At 38.3% G+C, this 27,226-nt stretch overlaps 1 protein-coding gene and 1 pseudogene across 10 annotated transcripts in view; one reads left to right on the top strand and one right to left on the bottom strand.

Moving 5' to 3' along the window:
• Positions 1-27,226, top strand: part of NRG3 (neuregulin 3) — a 1,099,553-nt gene that overhangs the window by 883,868 nt on the left and 188,459 nt on the right. The gene's annotated exons all lie outside the window — the stretch shown is intronic.
• On the bottom strand, positions 16,421-17,115 carry LOC103015105 (protein lin-28 homolog A-like; annotated as a pseudogene).

Raw genomic sequence — 27,226 nt, 5'->3', positions numbered from 1 at the left:
TATGGCATTTGTTTTCTCCACATAACGTCCGTGGGTAAATTCAGATTATCTGTTCTAATAGACACATTCAGTTTAACACTCAACATGATTCATTGCTATGCCATGCCCTGTTTTCTCAGAGTTCCTTTAAATTTCCAAAGTCTCTTATATGTAAGCTGCACTGACCAATTTTTATTTTAGGAATATGGGAAAGCACCTCTCACCAAATATTAGGAAAATTCCACTGTTAGATATAGATTTAATTTGCTATCAAACTGCATGTTAAAAATAACAATGACCTGTATAAAAAAAAAAAGTAAAATCCACTAGAGGTTACTTTCTACTTATTGTGAATTTTTAAAATCAAATTCCTTTTACTTTAACACCTCATTGATATCAGATGTATTTAAATAATATTTAATTAGGCATTAGGAAAGGGAAAGAATAGAGATCATTCAAGACTGAGAGAGAAGTTTCCATGTGTTGCCAGAAGTGAGTAGCATCTCAGATAAATGTAAATATCTGAAAGTCAAGGAGCAGGGGCGTATGCAGCCGCAGAAAATGGATGCACAGAAGGGTTTGAACATATTTATCTCATACTTTATAAATCAGCCTGAGGCTGCCCTGCATGTGCATGATCTAACTGCAGTGCAAACAAATGTTCTGTTCAAGGTGATCAAATTGGTAAACTCAGATTTGATGGAGTAAAACTAAAAAGCTAGAGATTATGGTAACTGCTCACAACCTTGCATGTCCTTGTCAATTTATGATGTTTACTCAGATGTATTGATTTCAAGATAGAAACACGTATCTTTCAAATCCTGACTATGTGACACACCAGGCTTATTGTGGAAGAAAAGGACCATCCATGAAGCAGTACTATCCACCAGACTCCTTTTGACTGTGTTGAATCCTCACAACAATCCTCTGAAGTAACACAAATTCTTGTTTAAGACGGAAGAAATTGTAACTTAGAGAGTATTAAAGAACTTGTCTGAGGCCATGTGACTCTTGGATGGGGAATTTGGGATTCGAACAGAGCTCTGTGAAGACCCAAACCCTTTCACTTCCTCTAAATCATTCTACCCTGCAGTAAAGGTACCTGTGTTGGATGGATGCAGACACATCCATCGATTTTGTTATAGTGTGACTGGGGAATTAGAGAACTTGATATATGGGTGTGGGGGTCGGTTTAGAAGTTTGCTTTGGAAGTGTATAGTTAATATCTTGTAAATTGCATGTAAATATTTCTGCACTTATTTGTGTGAGACTTGACATGACAGAATAGGTAGGGAAATCCAATTACCCATCCATCTGCTGATAAATCAATGAAGACAACTGCAACAAAGTGTTTATTTCATCTTTGCTGAAGGGCATGTTTTTACCAAACGTTAGTTCAATAATCTCATTTGTAAATCTTAGAAATCTTGCCCTTTATAATTATTCACCTTAAACGATCTTTCTTTCCTTCCTTCCTTTGAAAAGTTATAAGAGAATCTCTCTTATGTCATTTGAAGAAGATGCAGATGAACAAAGGATGACTTTTTTAGTTACTTTGGTGCTGATGAAAGACAATTGGCTTTTGAGTCAAACACATCAATGTTCACGCATAAATAGTTGTAAGTTATGTGACCTTGATGAAGTCATTTAAACTATCTACCCTTCCATTACTTAAGTTGTAAAATGGAAGCAGTCATATCTTCTCACAGGGTTGTGGTGAAAATTAAATGAGATAATGAGCATAAAATCATTTAGCCCGGTATTTTGAACAGAGTAAGTGCACAGTAAATGCTAGCTATGAAATTACTGTCACTATTATTGCTGTAATCATACCTGGGAAAATTATTTATCTTTTCCAAACCTCATATTCCTCTCAATCATTCATTCATTTATTTATTTTTAAATTTTATTGGAGTATAGTTGATTTACAATGTTGTGTTAGTTTCAAGTATACAGCAAAGTGATTCAGTTATACATATACATACCTTCATTCTTTTTAAGATTCTTTTCTCATATAGGTTATCACAGAATAGTGAGTAGAGTTCCCTGTGCTATACAATAGGTCCTTGTTGGGTATCTATCTTATATACAGATTCTTCTCTTAAGTGAGGCTTAAATGAGAAAGCATATGTTACATATTCATCACAACACAGAGCCTTAATAAACGTGAATGACTCTTCTCAATCTGTTTTCATCCAGATGCCCTTTTGTCACTAAGTAACTGCCCTTTGTTAGGCTTGGGATTGTGGACAGTCAAAACTGACACCACTTCCAGAGCCCTGGCATTTCAACATGGTCTATCAGTTTTCTGGGAAGATACACATTCTCAAATTTATCTTCCCTGACCAAAGGAGTCACCAAGTGTAGGGACTCTTGACCCACACTTAGTCTGATTAGATATCAAATAGTTTCCTGCTATAGAAAATGGACTGCATTATTGGAGTTAGAGTGTCCCAAGTATACTAAAGTCAATCATATAAATTTATATCAGTTTCTCTTAGAGCTTATCATTTTAATCTAATCAGTACTCTTCAAATGCAATGTGCACACACACCCCCTGGTGATCTTGTGGAAATGAAGCTTCAGTTTCAGTAGGTCTGGGTCAAGGCCAGAGGTTCTGAATTTTGAAGGTCCCAGATGATGAAGACGCTGCAAGATCACACTTTGAGAGGGTCTTGGTGTTAATGAAGCCACACCCTATTTAGACCTTATCTTTGACAAGCAGATGTTAGCAGACCTTCCTTTCACGTCTTATATTCTCCCCTCTGAGCTCTGTGTTTCCTTTTTTCAACACCGCTCCCTTTAAACGTGAAGGCACTTAAAGTAAAAATGCTAACTGCTCCTCAAATAAATCCTTTACTTTCGTATCCACAAACCTTTTATCAGTGTTTTTGTTATTCATTTTAGTATCATTCTGTCTTCTCAGCTTGGCAAACTCCTACTCATCCTTCTAGAACCAGTTCAAATTTCTCCTCTTCTGTGATCACCACCTTCCCAAAGTAGCACATTTTTTTCCTTCACTGTGCTCCCCTGACATGTTGCACATATATGTTTAGCAATTATCCTTTTCTTCTGTAATTTTTATCTCTATTTTATATTCTTGATGATAATAGAACACCACGAGGGAATTTCGGATCCAATTCCCAGTATCTGATGCTTCTTGGCAGACACTAAACACTCAAAACAATTAAGGAGGCTGAAGGTATACAGTAGAACAAGCAGAGTCTGTGGGAGGCAGGCAAGGCTGGGTCCAACTTCCTGCTCCCCCATGATCGTTGTAAAGTTGTAAGAGTACCTTAGCTTTTCTTGACCTCAGTTTTTTCACCTATAAAAATTCCAATATTTTACCTTACTCTATAAGGCTGCTGTGAGGATTATATAAGATAACATCTATGTTGCATTTAGCCCTAGTACCTGAGGAGTAGCCAATAAGTGTTAATATTGTGGTTTCTTATTATTCTTTGTATTATTGGATTGTTTGAGAATTACCTCAAATCATATCAAGAGATGCTAGAATGCAATTCTTCCCTTTCCATTTTAGACTGAATGAGTTAATGTTATATTTATTTTATTATGGTCTCATAGTGTCCAATGTTATTTTGAAGACTCCCAAACTTTCATAGAGTAAGGGCTATTTAAATACATAAAAATGAAATATATAAATGTATATTATCTTGCATTTCACGTTAGGCCCTTGAAAGACGTTTTTGAACTAAGTCATGAGAAAACTTCCTTTGAGCAACACTTCTTACATTTAAGCAACTTCATGACTGAGAGCATTCTGCATTTCCAAGGTCAAACATTTACTAAGATACTTAATTTGCAAATTGTGATATGTAGTCTGCTGTGTCTGGTGTTCATTTTCACTGCTGTTTTTATGCTACAATCCCTTCTGATCCATCTGGCCAAGAACTTGCCTGAGATGTTCCCTCCCTCCTTGTGTCTCACTCTTTGCAGCACAGATAAATGGATTAAGAACATGAAATAATCAGAGCACATCAAGCGGAGAAGACAATTCCTTTGCATAGAGTTGCTTGCATTGATTGCAATTTGAATGCCTGATGACTTCTTTCCCAGGAGTGTGAAAAAGAAATAGTTTACAAAATATCCGGGAAGTCTCTCAAGGAAACTAATTAATGGCATTATTATCTTAAGCACAGCAAAGATTATTGAAAAGTTTCCTGTTACTCAAAATACTTTAGAAAGCAAATTATGATTACCTTGGATACTGTGCTTTAACGAATCTTTCATTGATTTTCTGTATGTTTACAGAGAGGGTTCAGACTTTATTTTCAACAATTTATACAGCACTTGCATGAGAGGGCTTCATAGGCACTGGATGGAAAAAGTCATTTTCTGCTATAGCATTTCATAAGGCAAAAACCAAGAACTTGAAACAAAGGAAAAAGTATCAGACCTGCCCCATATATGGTGTTTCTCTAGAATATATAACTAGAAATGGATTGGCTGAATTGAACGGGGGTGTGCATGTCCAGATGTGCTAGGTAATACCACAATTTTTACCAAAGTGGTCACAGAAATTGACATTTCAATTGCTTTGTATCCTTAACAACAGGTGGTATTTTGGACTTTTCAATTTTCCCAGTTTGCTGTATTTATAAATGTATTTTGTCTTGGACTTAATATCATCACCATATTTCTTATGTCTTATGGCCATTTGGATCCCCCTCTTTTGTTTTGAGAGCTTCTTCAAGTCTTTTGCCCAAATTTCTCTTTGGTTACCAGGTTTTTTTTCTTATTGATTAATAATACTTCTTCATATATTCAAAATATTTGGCATGGTGTGTCTGGTGTGTGTCTGTGTGTGTGTTGGAAATATACTACGATTTTTACTTTCACTTGGTTTCTTATGCTTTTTGGTGAATGGAGGTTAATTATGGATTTTAATGTAAAGTTTACCTATGTTTTCCTTTTTTTATAAGTTTGTGCTTTTTGGGTCATGTATAAGAGATCTATCTCAACCTTGAATTTCTGAAAATATACTCCTATATCACCTTCAAAAACTTTTATATTTTTACCTTTCATATTTAGATCTTTAATCCACCTTGAACTGAATTTTCTTGTTGTGCTAGTTGTATCAGTCAGACCCAATTAGGAGACAGAGATCAGCCAATTTTTCTTAGAATAATTTAATATAAAGAATTGTTAACTAGATGTAAACTACATCCAACATTTGACTAGAAAGACAAAACAAAAAACCAAAAAAACCCTTGAATTAACACAGAGGTAGCAACTGCAGGAAGCAGTTGCCATATGTATATTTCACTATATGATTGGGGAAACAAAGGGAGAGGTTGTCATTAATATTTATTAGTGTAGAGGAAAGGACCCAAGTGCTGAAACTCAGGCCTTTGAGGAGGGGGCGCTACTCAGTTGGTTCTGATGTCTCTGAGCTCACAGGAGGGGCACTGGCCAGATGGGGCCATGTCTCTTAGGAGAGTGCAGTGAGGTTCTGCACATATTGGAAAGACTGTATTTACCTGCCATGGTGGGGAGGAACTGCCTCCTGCCAAGCTGACTCGCAAGAATAGAAAGCAGACCGGGAACCAAAGGAAAGCCATGATTTTGAGCTGCTTCAGCGTCCCAAACTTCTATCTCTGTCTCCCCAGTTTGGTGAAATCATTGTGTGTTACTTGGGATACCCCAGCCATGGTCCAGAAAACATCTCCAGATGAAAAGTCAGTTCGTTGAAGGGTACCCTCATTGATTCCCCTCATGTTTCCACTGTCAGTGATCACAGTTGTACACTGCTTGATTTCCAGTGTCTGAAAACGTTTGTTTTCTAGTTGTATAAAGAGGGAAGTGTAGTTCAGTCCCAGGTAATCTAACATGGTTAGAAGCAAAGCTTCTTATGTCTTTGACTTTTTTCAATGTTTATTCCTCTGGTAGTTTATAAGTTTTACATTATTATTTTATTCTTTTAACAGGTGCAATTTCCTGACCTATTTTTTACATTATTTTAAGTGAAATGTAATGCTTATAGCTTGTTAGTGAGGTTTTGCTGGTGACAAACTCTCTCTTCCGTGTGTCTAGAAATGTCTTTATTTGCTTCATACTTAAAAGATAATTTCATTGGATATAAAATTCCAGCCAGGAAACTTTTTCTTTAGTATAATAAAGATACTCTTCTACTTTCTTGGGACTTCCATTGTTGCTAATAGTCTGTTATTTCTTTGTGGGTAATCAATGTTTTTAACTGATTTTAATCTGTTTTGGTTTTGTTTTTGAAGTTCTGGAGTTTCACTATAATAAACCATTCATGCATTTCTTTATTTTCTACTTGGAATTCTTTGACTTGTTGAACCTGTGTTTATTTCATCCTTTCTATAATTCTCATCCATTATGTTTTCAAATGTTTCCTCTACTTTATTCCCTTTCTCTTCTCTTTTGTAAATTTTGAATGCATGTTAGAACCTCTCTGTCTTCCATGCCTCTTAACTAGTTTTCTTCATGTTTCCTATGTTATTTGATCTCTGCTGCATTCTGGATAAGTCCTATTCATTATTTCCAGTTTCCTATGTACCTCTTTTTTTTTTTTTTTAACATCTTCATTGGAGTATAAGTGCTTTAAAATGTTGTGTTAGTTTCTACTGTGTAACAAAGTGAATCAGCTATATGTATACATATATCCCCATATCCCCTCCCTCTTGTGCCTCCCTCCCACCCTCCCTATCCCACCCCTTTAGGTGGTCACAAAGCACCAAGCTGATCTCCCTGTGCTATGCGTCTGCTTCCCACTAGCTAGCTATTTTACATTTGGTAGTGTATATATGTCAATGCTACTCTTTCACTTCGGCCCAGCTTACCCTTCCCCCTCCCCATGTCTTCAAGTCCACTCTCTATGACTGAGTCTTTATTCCTATCCTTCCCCTAGGTTCATTAGAACCATTTTATTTTATTTTAGATTCCATATACATGTGTTAGCACACAGTATTTGTTTTTCTCTTTCTGACTTACTTCACTCTGTATGACAGACTCTAGGTCCATCCACCTCACTACAAATAACTCAATTTTGTTTCTTTTAATGGCTGAGTAATATTCTATTGTATACATGTGCCACCTCTTCTTTATCCATTCATCTGTCGATGGATACTTAGGTTGCTTCCATGTCCTGGCTATTGTAAATAGTGCTGCAATGAACATTGTGGTACATGACTCTTTTTGAATTATGGTTTTCTCAGGGTATATGCCCAGTAGTGGGATTGCTGGGTCATAGGGTAGTTCTATTTTTAGTTTTTTAAGGAACCTCCATACTGTTCTCCATAGTGACTGTATCAGTTTACATTCTCGCCAACACTGCAAGAGGGTTCCCTTTTCTCCACACCCTCTCCAGCATTTATTGTTTTTAGACTTTTTGTTGATGGCCATTCTGGCTGGTGTGAGGTGATACCTCACTGTAGTTTTGATTTGCATTTCTCTAATGATTAGTGATGCTGAGCATCCTTTCATGTGTTGGTTGGCAATCTGTATATCTTCTTTGGAGAAATGTCTATATAGGTCTTCTGCCCATTTTTGGATTGGGTTGTTTGGTTTTTGGATATTGAGCTGCATGAGCTGCTTGTATATTTTGGAGATTAATCCTTTGTCCATTGATTCGTTTGCAAATATTTTCTCCCATTCTGAGGGTTGTCTTTTCATCTTGTTTATGCTTTCCTTTGCTGTGCAAAAGCTTTTAAGTTTCATTAGGACTCATTTGTTTATTTTTGTATTTATTTCTATTTCTCTAGGAGGTGGGTCAAAAAGGATCTTGCTGTGATTTATTTCATAGAATGTTCTGCCTGTATTTTCCTCTAAGAGTTTTATAGTATCTGGCCTTACATTTAGGTCTTTAATTTATTTTGAGTTTATTTTTATGTATGGTGTTAGGGAGTGTTCTAATTTCATTCTTTTACATGTAGCTGACTGATTTTCCCAGCACCACTTATTGAAGAGGCTGTCTTTTCCGCATTGTATACTCTTGCGTCCTTTGTCAAAGATAAGGTGTCCATAGGTGCGTGGGTTTATCTCTGGGCTTTCTATCCTGTTCCATTGATCTGTATTTCTGTTTTTGTGCCAGTACCATACTGTCTTGATTACTGTATCTGTGTAGTATAGTCTGAAGTCATGGAGCCTGATTCCTCCAGCTCCATTTTTCTTTCTCAAGATTGCTTTGGCTCTTTCAGGTCTTTTGTGTTTCCATACAAATTGTGAAATTTTTTGTAGTAGTTCTGTGAAAAACGCCACTGGTATCTGGATAAGGATTGCATTGAATCTGTAGAATGCTTTGGGTAGTAGAGTCATTTCAACAATTTTGATTCTTCCAATCCAAGAACATGGTATATCTCTCCATCTGTCTGTATCGTCTTTAATTTTTTTCATCAGTGTCTTATAGTTTTCGGCATGCAGGTCTTTTGTCTCCTTAGGTAGGTTTATTCCCAGGTATTTTATTCTTTTTGTTGCAATGGTAAATGGGAGTGTTTCCTTAATTTCTCATTCAGATTTTCTGTCGTAACTGTATAGGAATGCAAGAGATTTCTTTATCCTGCTACTCTACCAAATCCATTGATTAGCTCTAGTAATTTTCTGGTAGCATCTTTAGGATTCTGTATGTATAGTATCATGTCATCTGCAAACAGTGACAGTTTTACTTCTTCTTTTCCTATTTGGATTCCTTTTATTTCTTTTTCTTCTCTGATTGCTGTGGCTAAAACTTCCAAAACTATGTTGAGTAATAGTGGTGAGAGTGGGCAACCTTGTCTTGCTCCTGATCTTAGAGGAAATGGTTTAATTTTTCACCATTGAGAATGATGTTGGCTGTGGGCTTGTCATATATGACCTCTATTATGTTGAGGTAGGTTCCCTCTATGCCCACTTTCTGGAGAGATTTTATCATAAATGGGTGTTGAATTTTGTTGAAAACTTTTTCTGCATTTATTGAGATGATCATAAGGTTTATATCCTTCAGTTTGTTATTATGGTATATCACATTGATTGACTTTGATATCTTGAAGAATCTTTGCATTCCCAGGATAAACCCCACTTGATCATGGTATATGATCCTTTTAATGTGCTGTTCGATTCTGTTTGCTAGTATTTTGTTGAGGATTTTTGCATCTATGTCCATCAGTGATATTGGCTTGTAGTTTTCTTTTTTTTGTGACGTCTTTGTCTGGTTTTGGTATCAGGGTGATGGTGGCCTCGTAGAATGAATTTGGGATTGGTCTTCCCTCTGCTATATTTTGAAAGAGTTTGAGAAGGATAGGTATTAGTTCTCCTCTAAATGTTGGATAGAATTCACCTGTGAAGCCATCTGGTCCTGGGCTTGTGTTTGTTGGAAGATTTTTAATCACAGTTTCAATTTCAGTGCTTGTGATTGGTCTGTTCATATTTTCTATTTCTTCCTGGTTCATTCTCAGAAGGTTGTACTTTTCTAAGAATCTGTCCATTTCTTCCAGGTTGTCCATTTTATTGGCATATAGTTGCTTGTAGTAATCTCTCATGACCTTTGTATTTCTGCAGTGTCAGTTGTTACTTCACCTTTTTCATTTGTAATTGTGTTGATTTGAGTCTTCTCCATTTTTTTCGTGGTGAGTCTGGCTAATGGTTTATCAATTTTGTTTATCTTTTCAAAGAACCAGCTATTAGTTTTATTGATCTTTGCTATTGTTTCCTTCACTTCTTTTTCATTTATTTCTGATCTGATCTTTATGATTTCTTTCCTTCTGCTGACTTTGGGGATTTTTGTTCTTCTTTCTCTAATTTCTTTAGGTGTAAGGTTAAGTTGTTTATTTGAGATTTTTCTTGTTTCTTGAGGTAGGCTTGTATTGCTATAAACTTCCCTCTTAGAACTGCTTTTGCTTCATCCCATAGGTTTTGGGTCGTCATGTTTTCATTGTCATTTGTTTCTAGGTATTTTTTGATTTCCTCTTTGATCTTTTCAGTGATTATTTTCTTGATGATTTAGTAGCATATTGTTTAGCCTCCATGTGTTTGTATTTTTTACAGATTTTTTTCCTGTAATTGATATATAGTCTCATAGCGTTGTGGTCAGAAAACATATTTGATATGACTTCAGTTTTCTTAAATTTACCAAGGCTTGATTTGTGACCCAAGATATAATCTATCCTGGAGAATGTTCCATGAGCAGTTGAGAAGAAAGTGTAGTCTGTTGTTTCGGGATGGAATGTCCTATAAATATCAGTTAGGTCCATCTGGTCTAATGTGTCATTTAAAGCTTGTGTTTAGTTATTTATTTTCATTTTGGATGATCTGCCCATTGGTGAAAGTGGGGTGTTAAAGTCCCCTACTGTGATTGTGTTACTGTCGATTTCCCCTTTTATGGCTGTTAGCAGTTGCCTTATGTATTGAGGTGCTCCTATGTTGGGTGCCTAAATATTTACAATTGTTATATCTTCTTCTTGGATTGATCCCTTGATCATTATGTAGTGTCTTTCTTTGTCTCTTGCAATAGTCTTTATTTTAAAGTCTAGTTTGTCTGATATGAGAATTGCTACTCCAGCTTTCTTTTGATTTCTGTTTGCATGGAGTATCTTTTTCCATCCCCTCACTTTCAGTCCTCAGGTCTGAAGTGGGTCTCTTGAAGACAGCATATATATGGATCTTGTTTTTGTATCAATTCAGCCAGTTTGTGTCTTTTGGTTGGAGCATTTAATCCATTTACATTTAAGGTAATTATTGATGTGTATGTTCCTATTACCATTTTCTCAATTTTTTGAGTTTTCTTATTGTAGGTATTTTCCTTCTCTTGTGTTTCCTGCCTAGAGTAGTTCCTTTAGCACTTGTTGTTAAGCGGGTTAGGTTGTGCTGAATTCTCTTAACTTTTGCTTGTCTGTAAAGGTTTTAATTTCTCCATTGAATCTGAATGAGATCCTTGCTGGGTACAGTAATCTTGCTTTTAGGTTTTTGCCTTTCATCACTTTAAATATGTCCTACCACTCCCTTCTGGCTTGCAGAGTTTCTGCTGAAAGATCAGCTGTTAACCTTATGGGGTTTCCCTTGCATGTTATTTGTTGCTTTTCCCTTGCTGCCTTTAATATTTTTTCTTTGAATTTAATTTTTGGTAGTTTGATTAATATGTGTCTTGGCTTGTTTCTCCTTGGATTTATCCTGTATGGGACCCTTGCGCTTCCTGGACTTGATTGACTATTTCCTTTCCCATTTTAGGGAAATTTTCAACTATAATTTCTTCAAATTTTTTCTCAGACCCTTTCTTTTTCTCTTCTTCTTCTGGGACCCATATAATTAGAATGTTGGTGCTTTTAATGTTGTCCCAGATGTCTCTGAGACTGTCCTCAATTCTTTTCATTGTTTTTTCTTTATTCTGCTCTGTGGTATTTATTTCCACTATTTTATCTTCCAGGTCACTTATCCGTCCTTCTGCCTCAGTTATTCTGCTATCAATTCCTTCTAGACAATTTTTAATTTCATTTATTTTGTTGTTCATGATTGTTTGTTTGCTCTTTAGTTCTTCTAGGTCCTTGTTAAATGTTTCTTGCATTTTGTCTATTCTCTTTCCAAGACTTTGGATCATCTTTACTATCGTTACTCTGAAATCTTTTTCAGGTAGACTGTCTATTTCCTCGTCATTTGTTTGGTCTGGTGGGTTTTTACCTTGTTCCTTCATCTGCTGCATATTTCTCTGTTTTCTCATTTTGTTTAACTTACTGTGTTTGGAGTCTCCTTTTCACAGGCTGTGGGTTCGTAGTTCCCATTATTTTTGGTGTCTGCCCCCAGTGGGTGAGGTTGGTTCAGTGGCTTGTGTTGGCTTCCTGGTGGAGGGGACTGTGCCTGTATTCTGGTAGATAAGGCTGTGTCTTGTCCTTCTGGTGGGCAGGGCCATGTTCTGTGGTGTGTTTTGGGGTATCTGTGAGCTTAATATGACTTTAGGCAGCCTGTCTGCTAATGGGTGGGGTTGTGTTCTTGTCTTGCTAGCTGTTTGGCATGGGGCATACAGCACTGGAGCTTGCTGGCCGTTGGATGGAGTTGGGTCTTAGTGTTGAGACAAAGATCTCTGGGAGAGCTCTTGCTGATTGATATTAATTACATGGGGCCGGGAGGTCTCTGGTGGTCCAGTGTCCTGAACTCTTCTCTCCCACCTCAGAGGCTCAGGCCTGACACCTGGCCAGAGCACCGAGACCCTGTCAGCCACATGGCTGAGAAGAAAAGGGAGAAAGAAAAAAGCAAACAATTAAACAAAAAAACGAAAACAAAAACAAAAAAATGGGCAGACAGAACCCTAGGACAGATGGTAAAAGCAAACCTATACAGACAATGTCCCACAAAGAAGCATACACATACACACTCATAAAAAGAAAAAAAATATATATATGTATAAAAAGAAAAAAAGGAAGAGAGCAACCAAAGCAAGAAACAAATCCATCAGTGATTTTAAGCACTAAATACTAAACTAAGATAAACATAAAACCAGAAATAAATTAGACACAGAAAGCAAACCCCAAGTCTACAGTTGCTCCCAGTGTCCACCGCCTCAGTTTTGGGAACATTCGTTGTCTGTTCAGGTATTCTTCAGATGCAGGGTACAACAAGTTGATTGTGGGGATTTAATCCACTGCTCCTGAGGCTGCACAGAGAAATTTCCCTTTCTCTTTGTTCGCACAGCTCCTGGGGTTCAGCTTTGGTTTTGGCCCCACCTCTGTGTGTAGGTCGCCCTCCATAGTCTGCTACCGGCCCGAACAGGAGGGGGTTAAAGCCACAGCTGATTAGGGTTCTCTTGCTCACTCAGGCCAGGGGGAGGGAGGGGTGCACTAGTCATAACTGGAATGTGGGGCGAGCCTGAGGCGGCAGAGCCGGCATGACGTTGCAACAGCCTGAGGCGTGCCATGTGTTCTCAGGGGAAGTTGTCCCTGCATCATGGGACCCTGGCAGTGGCGGGCTGCATAGGCTCCCGGGGGTGTGTGTGGATAGTGACCTGTGCTTGCACACAGGATTCTTGGTGGCAGCAGCAGCAGCATTAGTGGTTTATGTCTGTCTCTGGAGCTCATTTAGGTGGTGCATTGCCTTCTATGGGCACACTGGGGAGGAATCCCCTCTCCTTGTGCACCCCAAAACAAAGGTCTCTGGCCTCTCCAGCAGGTCCAGACTTTCTCCTGGACTCCCTTCTGGCTAGCTGTGGCGCACTAGCCCCCTTCAGGCTGTCTTCACGCAGTCAACCCCAGTCCTCTCCCTGGGGTCTGACCTCCAAAGCCCAAGCCTCAACTTCCAGCCCCCACCCGCCCTGGCAGGTAAGCAGAGAAGCCTATCAGGCTGGTGAGTGCTGGTCAGCACTGATCCTCTGTGCAGGAATCTCTCCTCTTTGTCCTCTGCACCCCTGTTGCTGCACTCTCCTCTGTGATTCCGAAGGTTTCCCCCTGCCCACCCCCTGTCCCCCCAGTGAAGGGGCTCCCGAGTGTGTGGAAACTTTTCCTCCTTCACAGCTCCCTCTCAAAGGTTTGGGTCCCATCCCTATTCTTTTGTCTCTGTTTTTTCTTTTCTCTTTTGCCCTACCCAGGTACATGGGGATTTTCTTACCTTTTCAGAAGTCTGAGGTCTTCTGCCAGCGTTCAGTAGGTGTTCTGTAGAAGTTGTTCCACATATAGATGTATTTTTGATGTTTTTGTGGGGAGGAAGGTGATCTCCACGTCTTACTCCTCTGCCATCTTGAAGGTCTCCCCCTGCTATGTATCTCTTTAGCTACTTCTTTTTGTTTTTTAAAAATATCAACCAAGGGGATGACAGTTTCAGTACCAATAAATCCTTCTTCATTGTATTTTCCCAAGGAAAAAAAGGGTAAGGGGAAAGGGTCAGCATGCGTGTTACAAAATGACAGCAAATGGGAACGGTAGTACCTGGCACAGCAAAATCAACCATCAAATAAACACTGCCCAGATGGGGTCACCAAAGCCCAAGGGGGCTCAGTCTCCTGTAGTTCAGTAATGAGGGGAAGGGATGAGGGAAAGAACAGACATGTACGTGTTTTTCTACCCTCCCTCCCTCCCTCCCTCCCCATAAATTCAAGATTTCACACAAAGCTTTGGTTTCTAGCAGTAAACATGGAGTTACATTCGTCTGTCTCCTATCGAACAATCTTCTGGCCACTTTGACGTAAGTTTATTGCCCCTGCATAAAAGTTCCTGAGTGACTTGGATATACATTCATCTTTCCTTTTGTGGTCTCCCAACCCCACTTTCTACATGGAAGGCCCCCTCATTGCTCCTCTCTACCCTAGGATTAGAGATTAAAGTAGGTTTTAATCCCTCCAAAGACAGCAGTCTGTTTGGGATGAATCACATCAAGGAATGGTCATGACTCAGGAGATTGGGAACAAGGGATGGAGAGTTCTTAGCTTCTTTAGGATTTTTGCACAAATCATTTAATTGCAGACATCCCACAAATTAAACGTATAAGTGTATGGGCTATTTTGGGGGCGGCACGAAGGGGGAAAGAAGAGGAGGTAGGAATCCAGTTTTTAGGACAGAAGATCTTGTTTGAAATAGGAAATAGGGGAAGGGGAACACAAAAGAAAGTGTGGTTCAAGGCCCCCCTCTTCAAGAAGAGGGTCCCCCAAGCTTATGTTTCAGATCTTTTTGGCTGGTGCAGAACTTTTATCAAAGATGCTTTGGCTATTTTTCTCAATATAAAAAGAAGTTTGTAAACAATAAAACCCAAAAGAACATGGAGAAGACCAACACATTATATTTACACAAACAAGGCAACCTAGCAATCACCAAATCAGCTACTTGTGAAGTCCTACGAAGCCCAGACAAATATAATAACTAGAGGGGGGAAGCAACGGGGGGAGACAAAACCCAGGATCAGACACACATCACCCAATGTGTTCTATTGCATTTGCCCCCTTGCAACACAGTGAGGTAGGTTTGCAGTGATCTCACAGCATGTAAATGAAACCCCCTTCTCTCCTTTAGCTACCATGACACTAATCACTGCTGCAGCAGGGCAGGACACTGGCTCTGGGAACCACAGAGAAGCCATCGCTGATGGTCTCTCTAGAAGCCAAGGGGGAAAAGCCCAGAATTGTTAAAGATTAAGGATCTTGTCCTTGCTTCATATATCCATCCCTGGGCAGCTCAAGATGGGTACAGAGGCATCGTTCTTAAAACCTGTCCTTACCAACTCACATATTTATTTACAAAAACACACACAGTACACCCTTTGTGCATGGTAAGCCTAGCCCAATCCAGTGAAGGATGGATCTGGTATGTAAAGCAAGTCCTGTGCCCTGGGATTAGAGGTCTGGAACAGGAATCCTTTATCACACATACAGACGACCTCTGATTAGTCTTGGCTTCCCCTCTCTGCAGCTTTTACCTGGCCCAGCCTCTCCTAACCTCTCTGCACCACCTTTTCCTGTTCAGACCGATTTCCAATCTGTCAGGAGGAGACCAAGTCATGAGGCAACCCAGTTAAAACCTAGTCTCCCATGAAACATTGAAGATGGGGGGGTTTCAAGAGGACACTATGGCAGAAAAGCCAGCTCTAATTGGCAAAAATGAGGTAGCTCAATAGGTATACACTCCAAAAGTTGTTCTCTCTGGTGATTCAGCAACAGAAAGTGTTCCTGCTGTGCAGACCCAGAGCTGCTGCTGACTTATCCCTGAGATTGCGCACATACCTGAGAACACAGTGCAGGAATGAGGTCCTTAATTAAAATACACAAAAATACAAAACCGGAATATTTATATTATGAAAAAAAAAGGTTAAAATGCACAAGATCCATCATTTGCACACAGCTAGTGCAGCTGGCATTCTGGAGAAATTGGGACCCAAAGTACAGTCATCCAAGGGAGCAAATAAATAAAATTGTATTGGCCCAGAATGGGGTGGGAGTGGGCTTAGAAGCAGCAGGTCTGCAGCTGTTCCCTCAACCCCCCTTTTGCCTATCATCACAACCCACTGCTTGGGACAGTTCTCAGCACTCTGTCCCAGGAGGGGGTTATGAGGAGACAAGATGTGGAAAACCCTGCCTTACCCCTGAGATATTTCCTCCCACAGAAGGTAGTGGCTTGTGTCCATCAATGTGGTCTCATGCTTAAGCTTTTCACTCTGGCATGGGAAATATTCTTCCATACCCTTCTTTAAGAGTAAAACAACTTCCCCATCCAGGCCACTTTCAAAAGCTGGAGATTCTGGGGGTGGAGACTCAGATAAAGCATGCAGGGAGGGTTACACCCCCAAAGCCCTCAGGTGCATTTGGATAGAGCGTGATTGGAGTTCCTTTGCCTCACCCCTTCCCCCCACCAAGAGAGGAGAGGGGAAAGGGGGTGACGCTTTGGCCCCCGGCCTGAGATATACGGCAGTGCCAGCTGTCCCTACCCACACTGTCCCCACTTTCTCCACTCTGCCGATTGACGCCTGTTCCTCAAAACTTTCTGATCACAGAAGGCTAGTCCCCACCCATTGTGGCTCAATTCTGGGCTTCTGGGAGCATGGCAGGGCTATGGAACTCTTCTTCCTCTTCCGGAAAGTCGGCTGGCTTTCCCTGGGAGCTGGGAGCTTGCTGGACCTTCAGTGGACACGAGGCTACGATATGGTTGATGCTGTGGCAGAAGTGGCACTCCTTGGGCTGGGGTGGCCGTTTGCATTCCTTGACGTGATGGTCTAGACCTCCACAGTTGTAGCACCTGTCTCCCTTTGATCTGCGTTTCTGCATGTTCTTCCCTTTGGGCCGCCTCTCGCTCCCAATACAGAACACCCCGCCAGGGCCGGTGACTCGGATAGGCTGCAGGCCCTTGGCTGACTTCTTAAAGGTGAACTCCACGGCCTCACCCTCCTTCGGGCTCCGGAAGCCCTCCATGTGCAGCTTACTCTGGTGCACAAAGACATCCACCCGGAGGGTCGAGTGAGACCACGGCGCGGGCCGTCATGGGCAGGAAACCGAATCCCATGCGCACGTTGAACCACTTGCAGATGCCGGCCCCGTGGAGCAAGCAGCTGCGGCTCCTCGGCGGCCCGGGCCGCGTCCTCTGGCGCCTCCTCTGGCCCCTTGGCGCTGCCACCTGCAAACTGCTGGTTTGACACAGAGCCCGTGGTAGCCGGCTGAGCCCGCGGCCCTGGGCCCCTGGTCTGCCGGCTGCTGGCCCCAGTGAAGTCCGGAGGCATAGGGGTGGCTCGGAGAAGAGGCTGCTACATCTTCCCCAGCACTTCTTTCGCTATTTCTAATCTGACAGTAATTCTATCCAGCTTTCAAATCTTGATTGTTTTCACTCAAGCAATTATCCTTTTTTCCCAAAACTACTAGGTCATATTTTACCATGCCATGCTACATATAGATATTTTCTAGCTTGACTTTTTTCTTTTTCTTAAAACATAGTATTAAAACCATGTCTGATATAGGAATTTGTTGTTGTTTTCACTGTTCTTGTTCATGGAAACTTGTTTTCTTGTGTACTTAACTGGTTTTTATTTTGTGCTGGTGATTTTCCTTAGAAATTACTGGTGTAAATTATTTTGAGGACTTGTGAAGACTTGAATGAAAGTGCCCCCCCCCCTTTTTTTTTTAATTTTGCATTTGCCTATCTTAGTGCCTGGGCATCCTACGTGCCTGGAAGTCTTTGAATTCATGTCTTGAAACTCCTTGAACCACTCAGGTGAATTTGAACTACATTCATGTAAGAAAAGGATTTGAGGTTATGACTTTGCAGGGAATTTTATTTTCCCTTTGCTAATCAGCTCAGCTAGTTTTTCATGCTATTCCCTTGTGTGGGGAATGATGGTTTTGTTTTCTGCTTAAAGTTTATCTCAAATTTTTAGCTATTTTCAGGTCTAGCTTCTTTCTAAGAGACTGCACTTATAGTCCTAAACTTGGGTGGGCCTTGGCCATCCAAGCCAAAGTTCAGTTTTGTTGTGATTGGTGAAATTTCTTAGGGCAAAAGAGGCTTCCTTGTTCTGTTTACCACTTCATACAGTCTCACTTACCTGATATTGGCCTGATAGATCCTTGTTATCACCTCCACTCTACAGTGCTTCTAAGAAGATTTTAAAAATATATTTCACTTAATTTTATACTAACAACTTATCCTAATATTTTCAGTGAAAGAGTTGGTCCACATTGCATAGCTCAGCATATCCCCTAAAGCAGAGGTACCCTAGGTAAATTTCCATGTGATATGGCTTCTCCTTTGTTTAAAAGCTATACCTTTGTAGTTTTGACAAGTACATTATTTTTAGTTGACATCTCTTGGCTTTCAACAAACAGATCTTTTAATGATTGGAAAAAAAAGACTTTGGGGCAGATAATTTCATTAAAATTTACAACTATATCTTTTTAGGATCAACAGCATCTTAGTATGCAAATAAATTTCTTTCTAAACAGATAATGAATGTTGTTTGCTTTTTTCCCTTAAAACTTGGCTTTAGAAGATCACTCTTGAGTTATATGAAAACTCAAATTAGTGTTTAAATTAACTTATTTTTAATGTTAATGAAGCAGATGAATATGTAAGTTCAAGTAGTAAGAGTATGATAATAAATTCACTATTCAGATATATTTCCCTATAGAAGAAGGCTTGGACCTCATCTATTCTCTAAAGTTTAGCCATCCAGTGTCAGGCATGAGATTAATGGCAAGTTCCAGTTTGTATGATAACCTGTGTTTATCAACATGATAGTACAAAATCAGTGTGCTTATTGGAATGGTTAGATTATTGAGGAAGGTCATTTTGAGGCCTAATGGCCCACTATTATATCTTGGAGTTGTCAACAGTATCTTGTTCAAACAAACATTTTGTCTTCTTCCATACACGATAGAGATGATATTAATGATGATCTTGATGGTGAATATGATAGTACCTAACTTAGCCCAGATGATGGAGTACCTATCTGTAGCGTTTTGTGAAGAGTTAGTGTATAATGTCTGCAGAGTTCTAAGCTAAGCACCGATTGGTGAGTCCTTGGAGAACAAAAAAATACAAGACTCTTGTCTTAATAGTATTACTGTCATTCTAGTGGAGTAAAAGTGATACATTTTATTTATCACCTATTAGTTGTAACTGAGATTCATTGGCACTATGGATACAATAACAAGAAACTGTGGAAGAGGATAGCAAAGGGGGTTCCAATGAAGGCTCATATGTGTGATGAAATGTAGGCTGAAATGCAAACATGAGAAATACCTGTGACTTGGAGAATCCAGGGAGAATGATAGTAGAAGGAATAACTTCAACCTGCACCTGTTGTGGGAAAGAGATAAGCTTGTTCTAGGAGTGGACTGAAGGAAAAAATATTTAGAGGATAACGAGTGAGAAGCAAGTTGGCTTGAAAGAGAGATTTCCCCTTGCTGGATTATGCAGGTCCATTCAGACCTGTTATGAAATCTACTGGAAGGTGGAAAGGTATCTGGAGAATAGAAGTAGACACATCAGTTTCAAAGCTAACATATTAGAGTATGAAAAAATTGGCACGAACTTGAACAAGCCTGGTCTCCATGGAGATGCATCTAATGAGTTTATTATGATTTGGGAAGATTGGTTAAGCTCCTTGAGCCTCATGGTCTTCCTCTGTAAAATTAGACATAGCTCTGTAATCGTTAAGATCCATTTCCGACTAAAGACTCTAAATTCAGTAGACCATATAGGCAAGTGGAAACAGGCCTGCTTCAAAGACTTCTGACTTCAGATCAAATTTTTTTTAATATGGTGCTGCTATTGCTAAAGATTTTTATTCTCAAATTTGTCCAGGAATATCCAGTGAAAGGGAGGGGGAAATGTGGCTCTAGGGAGATTTTATGTAATGGTGATTTCTTTTTATTTATTTATTTATTTATTTTTATTAAAAAAAATTTTTTAACATCTTTATTGGAGTATAATTGCTTTACAATGGTGTGTTGCTTTCTGCTTCATAACAAAGTGAATCAGCTATACATACACATATATCCCCATATCTCCTCCCTCTTGCATCTCCCTCCCACCCTCCCTAGCCCACCCCTCTAGGTGGTCACAAAGCACTGAGCTGATCTCCCTGTGCTATGTGGTTGCTTCCCACTAGCTATCTATTTTATATATGGTAGTGTATATATGTCCATGCCACTCTCTCACTTCGTCCCAGCTTACCCTTCCCCCCCCCATGTCCTCAAGTCCATTCTCTATGTCTTTATTCCTGTCCAGCCCCTAGGTTCTTCAGAACCTTTCTTTCTTTTTTTCACATTCCATATATATGTGTTAGCATATGGTATTTATTTTTCTCTTTCTGACTTACTTCACTCTATATAACAGTCTCTAGGTCCATCCACCTCACTACAAATAACTCAATTTCATTACTATTTATGGCTGAGTAATATTCCATTGAATATATGTGCCACATCTTCTTTATCCATTCATCTGTCGATGGACACTTAGGTTGCTTCCATATCCTGGCTATTGTAAATAGTGGTGCAATGAACATTGTGGTACATGGACTCTTTTTGAATTATGGTTTTCTCAGGGTATATGCCCAGTAGTGGGATTGCTGGGTCGTATGGTAGTTCTATTTTTAGTTTTTTAAGGAACCTCCATACTGTTCTCCATAGTGACTGTATCAGTTTACATTCCCACCAACAGTGCAAGAGGGTTCCCTTTTCTCCACACCCTCTTCAGCATTTATTGTTTGTAAATTTTTTGATGATGGCCATTCTGACTGGAGTGAGGTGATGCCTCATTGTGGTTTTGATTTGCATTTCTCTAATAATTAGTGATGTTCAGCATCCTTTCATGTGTTTGTTGGCAATCTGTACATCTTCTTTGGAGAAATGTCTGTTTAGGTCTTCTGCCCATTTCTGGATTGGGTTGTTTGTTTTTTTGATATTGATTTGCATGAGCTGCTTGTAAATTTTGGAGATTAATCCTTTGTCAGTTGCTTCGTTTGCAAATATTTTCTCCCATTCTGAGGGTTGTCTTTTCATCTTGTTTAGCTTTTCCTTTGCTGTGCAAAAGCTTTGAAGTTTCATTAGGTCCCATTTGTTTATTTTTGTTTTTATTTCCATTTCTCTAGGAGGTGGGTCAAAAAGGATTTTGCGATTTATGCCGTAGAGTGTTCTGCCTATGTTTTCCTCTAAGAGTTTTATAGTGTCTGGCCTTACATTTAGGTCTTTAATCCATTTTGAGTTTATTTTTTGTGATGGTGTTAGGGAGTGTTCTAATTTCATTCTTTTACATGTAGCTGTCCAGTTTTCCCAGCACCACTTATTGAAGAGGCTGTCTTTTCTTCATTGTATATTCTTGCCTCATTTATCAAAAATAAGGTGACCCTGTGTGTGGGTTTATCTCTGGGCTTTCTATCCTGTTCCATTGATCTATATTTCTGTTTTTATGCCAGTACCATACTGTCTTGATTACTGTAGCTTTGAAGTATAGTCTGAAGTCAGGGAGCCTGATTCTTCCAGCTCCATTTTTCTTTCTCAAGATTGCTTTGGCTTTTTGGGGTCTTTTGTGTTTCCATACAAATTGTGAATTTTTTTGTTCTAGTTCTGTGAAACATGCCATTGGTAGTTTCATAGGGATTGCATTGAATCTGTAGATTGCTTTGGGTAGAATAGTCGTTTTCACAATGTTGATTCTTCCAATCCAAAAACATGGTATATCTCTCCATCTGTTTGTATCATTTTTAACTTTTTTCATCAGTGTCTTATATTTTTCTGCATACAGGTCTTTTGTCTCCTTAGGTAGGTTTATTCCTAGATATTTTATGCTTTTTGTTGCAATGGTAAATGGGAGTGTTTCCTTAATTTCTCTTTCAGATTTTTCATCATTAGTGTATACAAATGCAAGAGATGTCTGTGCATTAATTTTGTATTCTGCTACTTTACCAAATTCATTGATTAGCTGTAGTTGTTTTCTGGTAGCATCTTTAGGATTCTCTATGTATAGTATCGTGTCATCTGCAAACAGTGACAGTTTTACTTCTTTTCCAGTTTGGATTCCTTTTATTTCTTTTTCTTCTCTGATTGCTGTGGCTAAAACTCCCAAAACTATGTTGAATAGTAGTGGTAAGAGTGGACAACTTTGGATCTTAGAGGAAATGTTTTCAGTTTTTCACCATTGAGAACGATGTTGGCTGTGGGTTTGTCATTTATGGCCTTTATTATGTTGAAGTAAGTTCCCTCTATGCCTACTTTCTGGAGGGTTTTAATCGTAAATGGGTGTTGAATTTTATCAAAAGCTTTTTCTGCATCTATTGAGATGATCATATGGTTTTTCTTCTTCAATTTGTTAAAAATGCTGTATCACATTGATTGATTTGCGTATATTGAAGAATCCTTGCATTCCTGGGATAAACCCCACTTAATCATGGTGTATGATCCTTTTAATGTGCTGTTGGATTCTGTTTGCTAGTATTCTGTTGAGGATTTTTGCATCTATGTTCATCATTGATATTGGCCTGTAGTTTTCTTTTTTTGTGACATTCTTTGTCTGTTTTTGGTATCAGGGTGATGGTGGCCTTGTAGAATGAGTTTGGGAGTGTTCCTCCCTCTGCTATATTTTGGAAGAGTTTGAGAAGGATAGGTGTTAGCTCTTCTCTTGTAATGGTGATTTCTTAAAAATATTTTTAAAAAAATAGTACTTCATTCTGGTCTATCGATAGAGAACTATTTATTTTGTTTTACAGAGACACTGGGTGTGTTGTGTTATATTCTTCAGAAAGCAGGTGGCATCCCAGGGAAATATCAAATGTGACCTTTGATCAGGCATGAGACCCAAAGAAGTCTGAGGCCCTCTTGAGGTCTGTTTGCCACCTTCTTTTATAAACATGACTTATATGTGTTTCCAACTATGGTGATGACAGTTAAGGTCTGGAGTTATGGCAGGTTGTCTGAATATTTGGATGACACCATTATTTTTTGTTTTTTTTATTTGTATGATTGGACCATATGATTTCATCTTTATTCAGTTTTTGCTATTTTTATAAAAATTCATAGTAGAGACAAAGAGTCCAGAGGTCATTCCCACATCACATGTTAGCAGAAGATGGACAAGGTGGTGGATAGAAGCGAGGCTTCTCCTCAGGGACCCACAATTGCTATAAGAAATGCAACTAAAGGAAGCCCTCCTTAAGTCAAACCTGATAATTAGAGACTTTTTGAGTGTTTCTTTCTAGAAAGGGCATTAATTTTAAGATGTTCTTGTTTCACATTTCTGTTCTGCCTTTTGGAGTTGTCGTGTGCCATTGGTACATAATTCCAGAGTAGCTAAACAGGAGAAAAGAGAATCATTATGGAATAGCAAACAGAAACCTAGTCACAAATGATGTAAATGGCAGTCTGATAGGGATTCTGGAACCAGGGCGCAAAACTAGACAAGTCTCATCTTGCTCTTTAGTTGATCCTAAGTGTTTCTGATAGAGTCTGTTGTAGAAAGGTTAATGCATCATTTAGGTAACCTCTAAGACACTCTTTGTTGATAATACTTTCAGTTCCTATTTGGCTGATGCTAATCATTTTATTTTTAAAACATTTCTACTCATTTTCTACATACACTTGAAAGACTCAAGCTCCCATTTTACTTCAATCCTTCCTTGCTTTAATTTGATGGAACTACAGCTCTCCTGAACACTGTTTGCTGCCAAGGTTCTGATTGGTTTTCAGACAAAAATGTCATGGGAGGAAGTCACCATCTAAAAATGTGTTTTAGCCTCTTTCTTTTCCAAATTTTTGCAGTACCTTTCCAACAATTTCTTTCCTTCTAATAATGTTCAGCTTATAAATGAGACATCTGTCAAAGTACATAAAAAGATAAATGTTATAAAAATGAAATGACATCTAATTTTTGATTTATTTAGGTGATATCTTGCCCTATTTATTTTCATTACACTTGAGACATAATAATTGCATTTTCAGTAACATCAGTTTGAACAAATAATTTTTAAAGCACTCAGTAGAAAGAACTGATGGTCATTGGATACCTTCTTTGTTCCTGGATATTTACTTAACATCATCTTAACACCTCACAACAACAAGATGAGCAAAGTATTATTTCTAGATCTATCTAACTAAGGCTCAGAGGCTGCCACACATCCAAGTGACATCATTATATGCAGCAGAGCTAGGACTACAGTGGGACTACAGTGTAGGACTGTGGGACTACAATGTGGAACTACAATGTAGTCTCCTCTATCTCTGGAACTTAAAGTGTGGTGCAGGCCAGCAACACCAGCATCCCCCAGGAACTTGTTAGAAATGCAGAATTTGAGTGCCACCCCAGACTAAATAGCATCAGAATCTTTATTTTAACAAGATCCCCGGATGAATCATATGCATATTAAAGACTGAGAGGTACTGATTTATACAACATGCCTCTGAAGCAGGGTGGTTTTTTTTGTTTTTGTTTTTTTCCTATTTCTCATCTTCTATGACTGCAAAGACAAACATGTGGTATACTTTAAACAAATTTATTTTTATTTCCCCGCAAAACACATTTAATTTTTGTAAGAACAGTCTGGGGAGATCTCATAGCACTATTCAAATTCTTTTTCTTTCTTTACTTTTCTCACAGACAATTCCTTTTCTTCTTCATCTTTTAACATCTATTACAATTTTCTCCAGCAAATTAACTCCATTTATTATAAGGTGGCAATGGATCTGGTGTTCTCCATTTGTATAGTGAAGAAAGAACATTTATGGGTTAATTCATACATTCTGCACATATTTCCAATTCATTTTTCATTTTCCTTAAGTAATTGCTCTTATATATATGCCTTGAGCATGATTATTTGTGCATATGTAGTAAAAAGAAAAGAAAAAACCTCCAAAATATCAAGAGGTTATTTTGAATAAATACCTTAGAATTTCTTTTTTTCATTTTAGCCATTTCTAGGTTATAAAACACACTTTCTATTTACAATGGGTATCACTAAATTAAATCAGAATGATACAAGGCTAATTTGGATCATTTTACTAAATGTCCCAGGAAATAAATATAATGATTGATTTAAACCTGGTAAAGAAATTCACTCATTCCATTTTGCCATTATAGATTACTTATTATTCTTGGTGGACAAATGGCATTATATAATTATATATATATATATATATATATATATATATATATATATATATATATATTTTGTTTGTTTCAATTTTGTGATGTTCTTAGGATGATATAGATGTGTGTGTTCTCTCATAGATGATTATATATGTATTTTTTACATAGCCTTAGAATAGGAAAATATTTACAATTAAACTATATTTTGTTTTTTCGAAATACTTCATTATTTTTCTTTTGCAACAAAATCTTCATCTACTCATGATTAATAAATTTATACATGCTTTGTTTTTTAAAATCCAACCCAGAATGTAGAGAACTAAGGTTATCCCAAAATTATGATTTTATCTGTTCAATAGATATTTATTGTTTATTTTTTGCATGTTTTCTTGTAATACGGTGATGATAAAAGATATGACCCCTGTCCTTATGTAGCTGACAATATTATGGTGAGGGAGTCATATAAACACTAAATTACTACATCGGGAGTCAGTGCTACAGTGATTTCTGCTTCACAGTAGAGGTGTGATTTATCTTGAGATTTGAGGGATAATGGCAGATAAATGGGCTTGGAACTGAAGGCAAAGAAATTTGGAATGATGGCATATGGCTGGAGCAACAATGAGAAGAGGCAGTGGTGAGAGATGAAGCTGGACAGGCCGGCTGAGGCCAGTTCAAGGCAGCACATAAGCCATATGAAGAAGGGAACAAGCCATGAGAAGTCATTAAAGAACCCTCACCCATAATATTCAGTATTTATTCAGTACGTGCCATGTGCCAAGCATTGTGCTAGTGATTGTACGTGTTGTGCAGTCTAATCTTCCATTTCCATTTTATATATGAAGGGGAAAATGGTGAATCTTACAGTGTATTACACAAAGTAGAGCATCTGGGATATGAAGCCAAGATTTGCTGTTTCTAACATTCACTCTCCTTCTTTTTAAATTATGAAATATATCATTTATTCAAAGAATACATATTACGTATATGTAAAATATAACAAAAAACAATACTGTGCTCCCATCTACCCAGTTTAACATACCACAACATGAGTAAAACAATTGAGGTCTCCTTTATGCCCCTCTGAAATCTAAATATTCTTCAGGGGATAAGGTTCTTAAATTTGTACACGTCTCCACAATATATGGTTTGTTTGTTTCTTTGTTTGTTTATTTATCTATCTTTTATTGTGAAAAGAACACTTGACGTGAGATCTACCCTTTTCACAAAGTTTTCAGTGCACAATACAGTATAGTTGACTATAAACACAACATTGTACAGCCGATCTCTAGAACTTACTCCTCTTGCATGACTGAAACCTTATGTTTGTTGATTAGCAGCACCCCATTTCAGGAACTCATTTAAATAGTAAAATACTTAACATATATTTTGGTGACTTTTTAAAATTCAATTTTATATTAATGAGATTTAGCTCTGTTGATTAATGTAGTTGTAGAGAACATACTTTCCCAATTCATTTATATTTTAGCCTTATGATGGCTATTTGTTGTTTCTGTCTTTTTGCTTCTACTGTCAGTGTTGCTATAAAATTTTTATCTATGTCTCATCATGTACCTGTGCAAAAAGTTTCTCTAGAGTATTGACTATATCTAGGATGCTATTTCTGGGTTGCAGTAAATGTTCATATTTAATTTTAAAAGATAATACTAAATCGTTTTCCAAATTGATTTCACTGACTTAAAACCCCATCCTTACAATCTGCTTTCCATGGCCTTGTCAATAAGTACTTTAAAAAATATATCTGGGCTAATCTAATAGGTTGTAAATGGCATTTCAATAATCCAATTATTAGGCAGGGGTTTCTTTTCCTCTTATAATGTATTTACTTTTATACTTCTTCTTTTCTGAAAAGCCCACTTGAGTTTTTGAAAGTTTTTCTTATCGATTTATAAGTGGTCTTTTCATATTCTGGATGCTCATCCTTTTGTCAGTTATGTGTACTGCAGATGATTTTCCCAGTTTATGGCTTATTTATTTGAATTTTTTTGATAAACACAAGTTCATAATTATAGTTAGACTTGTCAGACTCTGTCCTTATTCTTTGTGTATTTTGTGTCTTACTTAAGAAAAGTAACCCTAGCCTGAGGTCATGGATCTTTTCTGCTCTATTTTCTTTGAAAAGTTTTGAAGATATGCTGTTTAGATTTAGGCATTAAACCCATTTGGAATTGGCTTTCCTGAATGAGTGTGTGGTGGATCTCTGTGCTGTTTTTCTCCACGTGGTTGTCTTTGAAGAACTT

The sequence above is a fragment of the Balaenoptera acutorostrata genome, chromosome 16, assembly GCF_949987535.1.
Source record: "Balaenoptera acutorostrata chromosome 16, mBalAcu1.1, whole genome shotgun sequence".
Classification (NCBI taxonomy): Eukaryota; Metazoa; Chordata; class Mammalia; order Artiodactyla; family Balaenopteridae; genus Balaenoptera; species Balaenoptera acutorostrata.
This window is presented reverse-complemented; position numbering and strand designations above follow the sequence as displayed.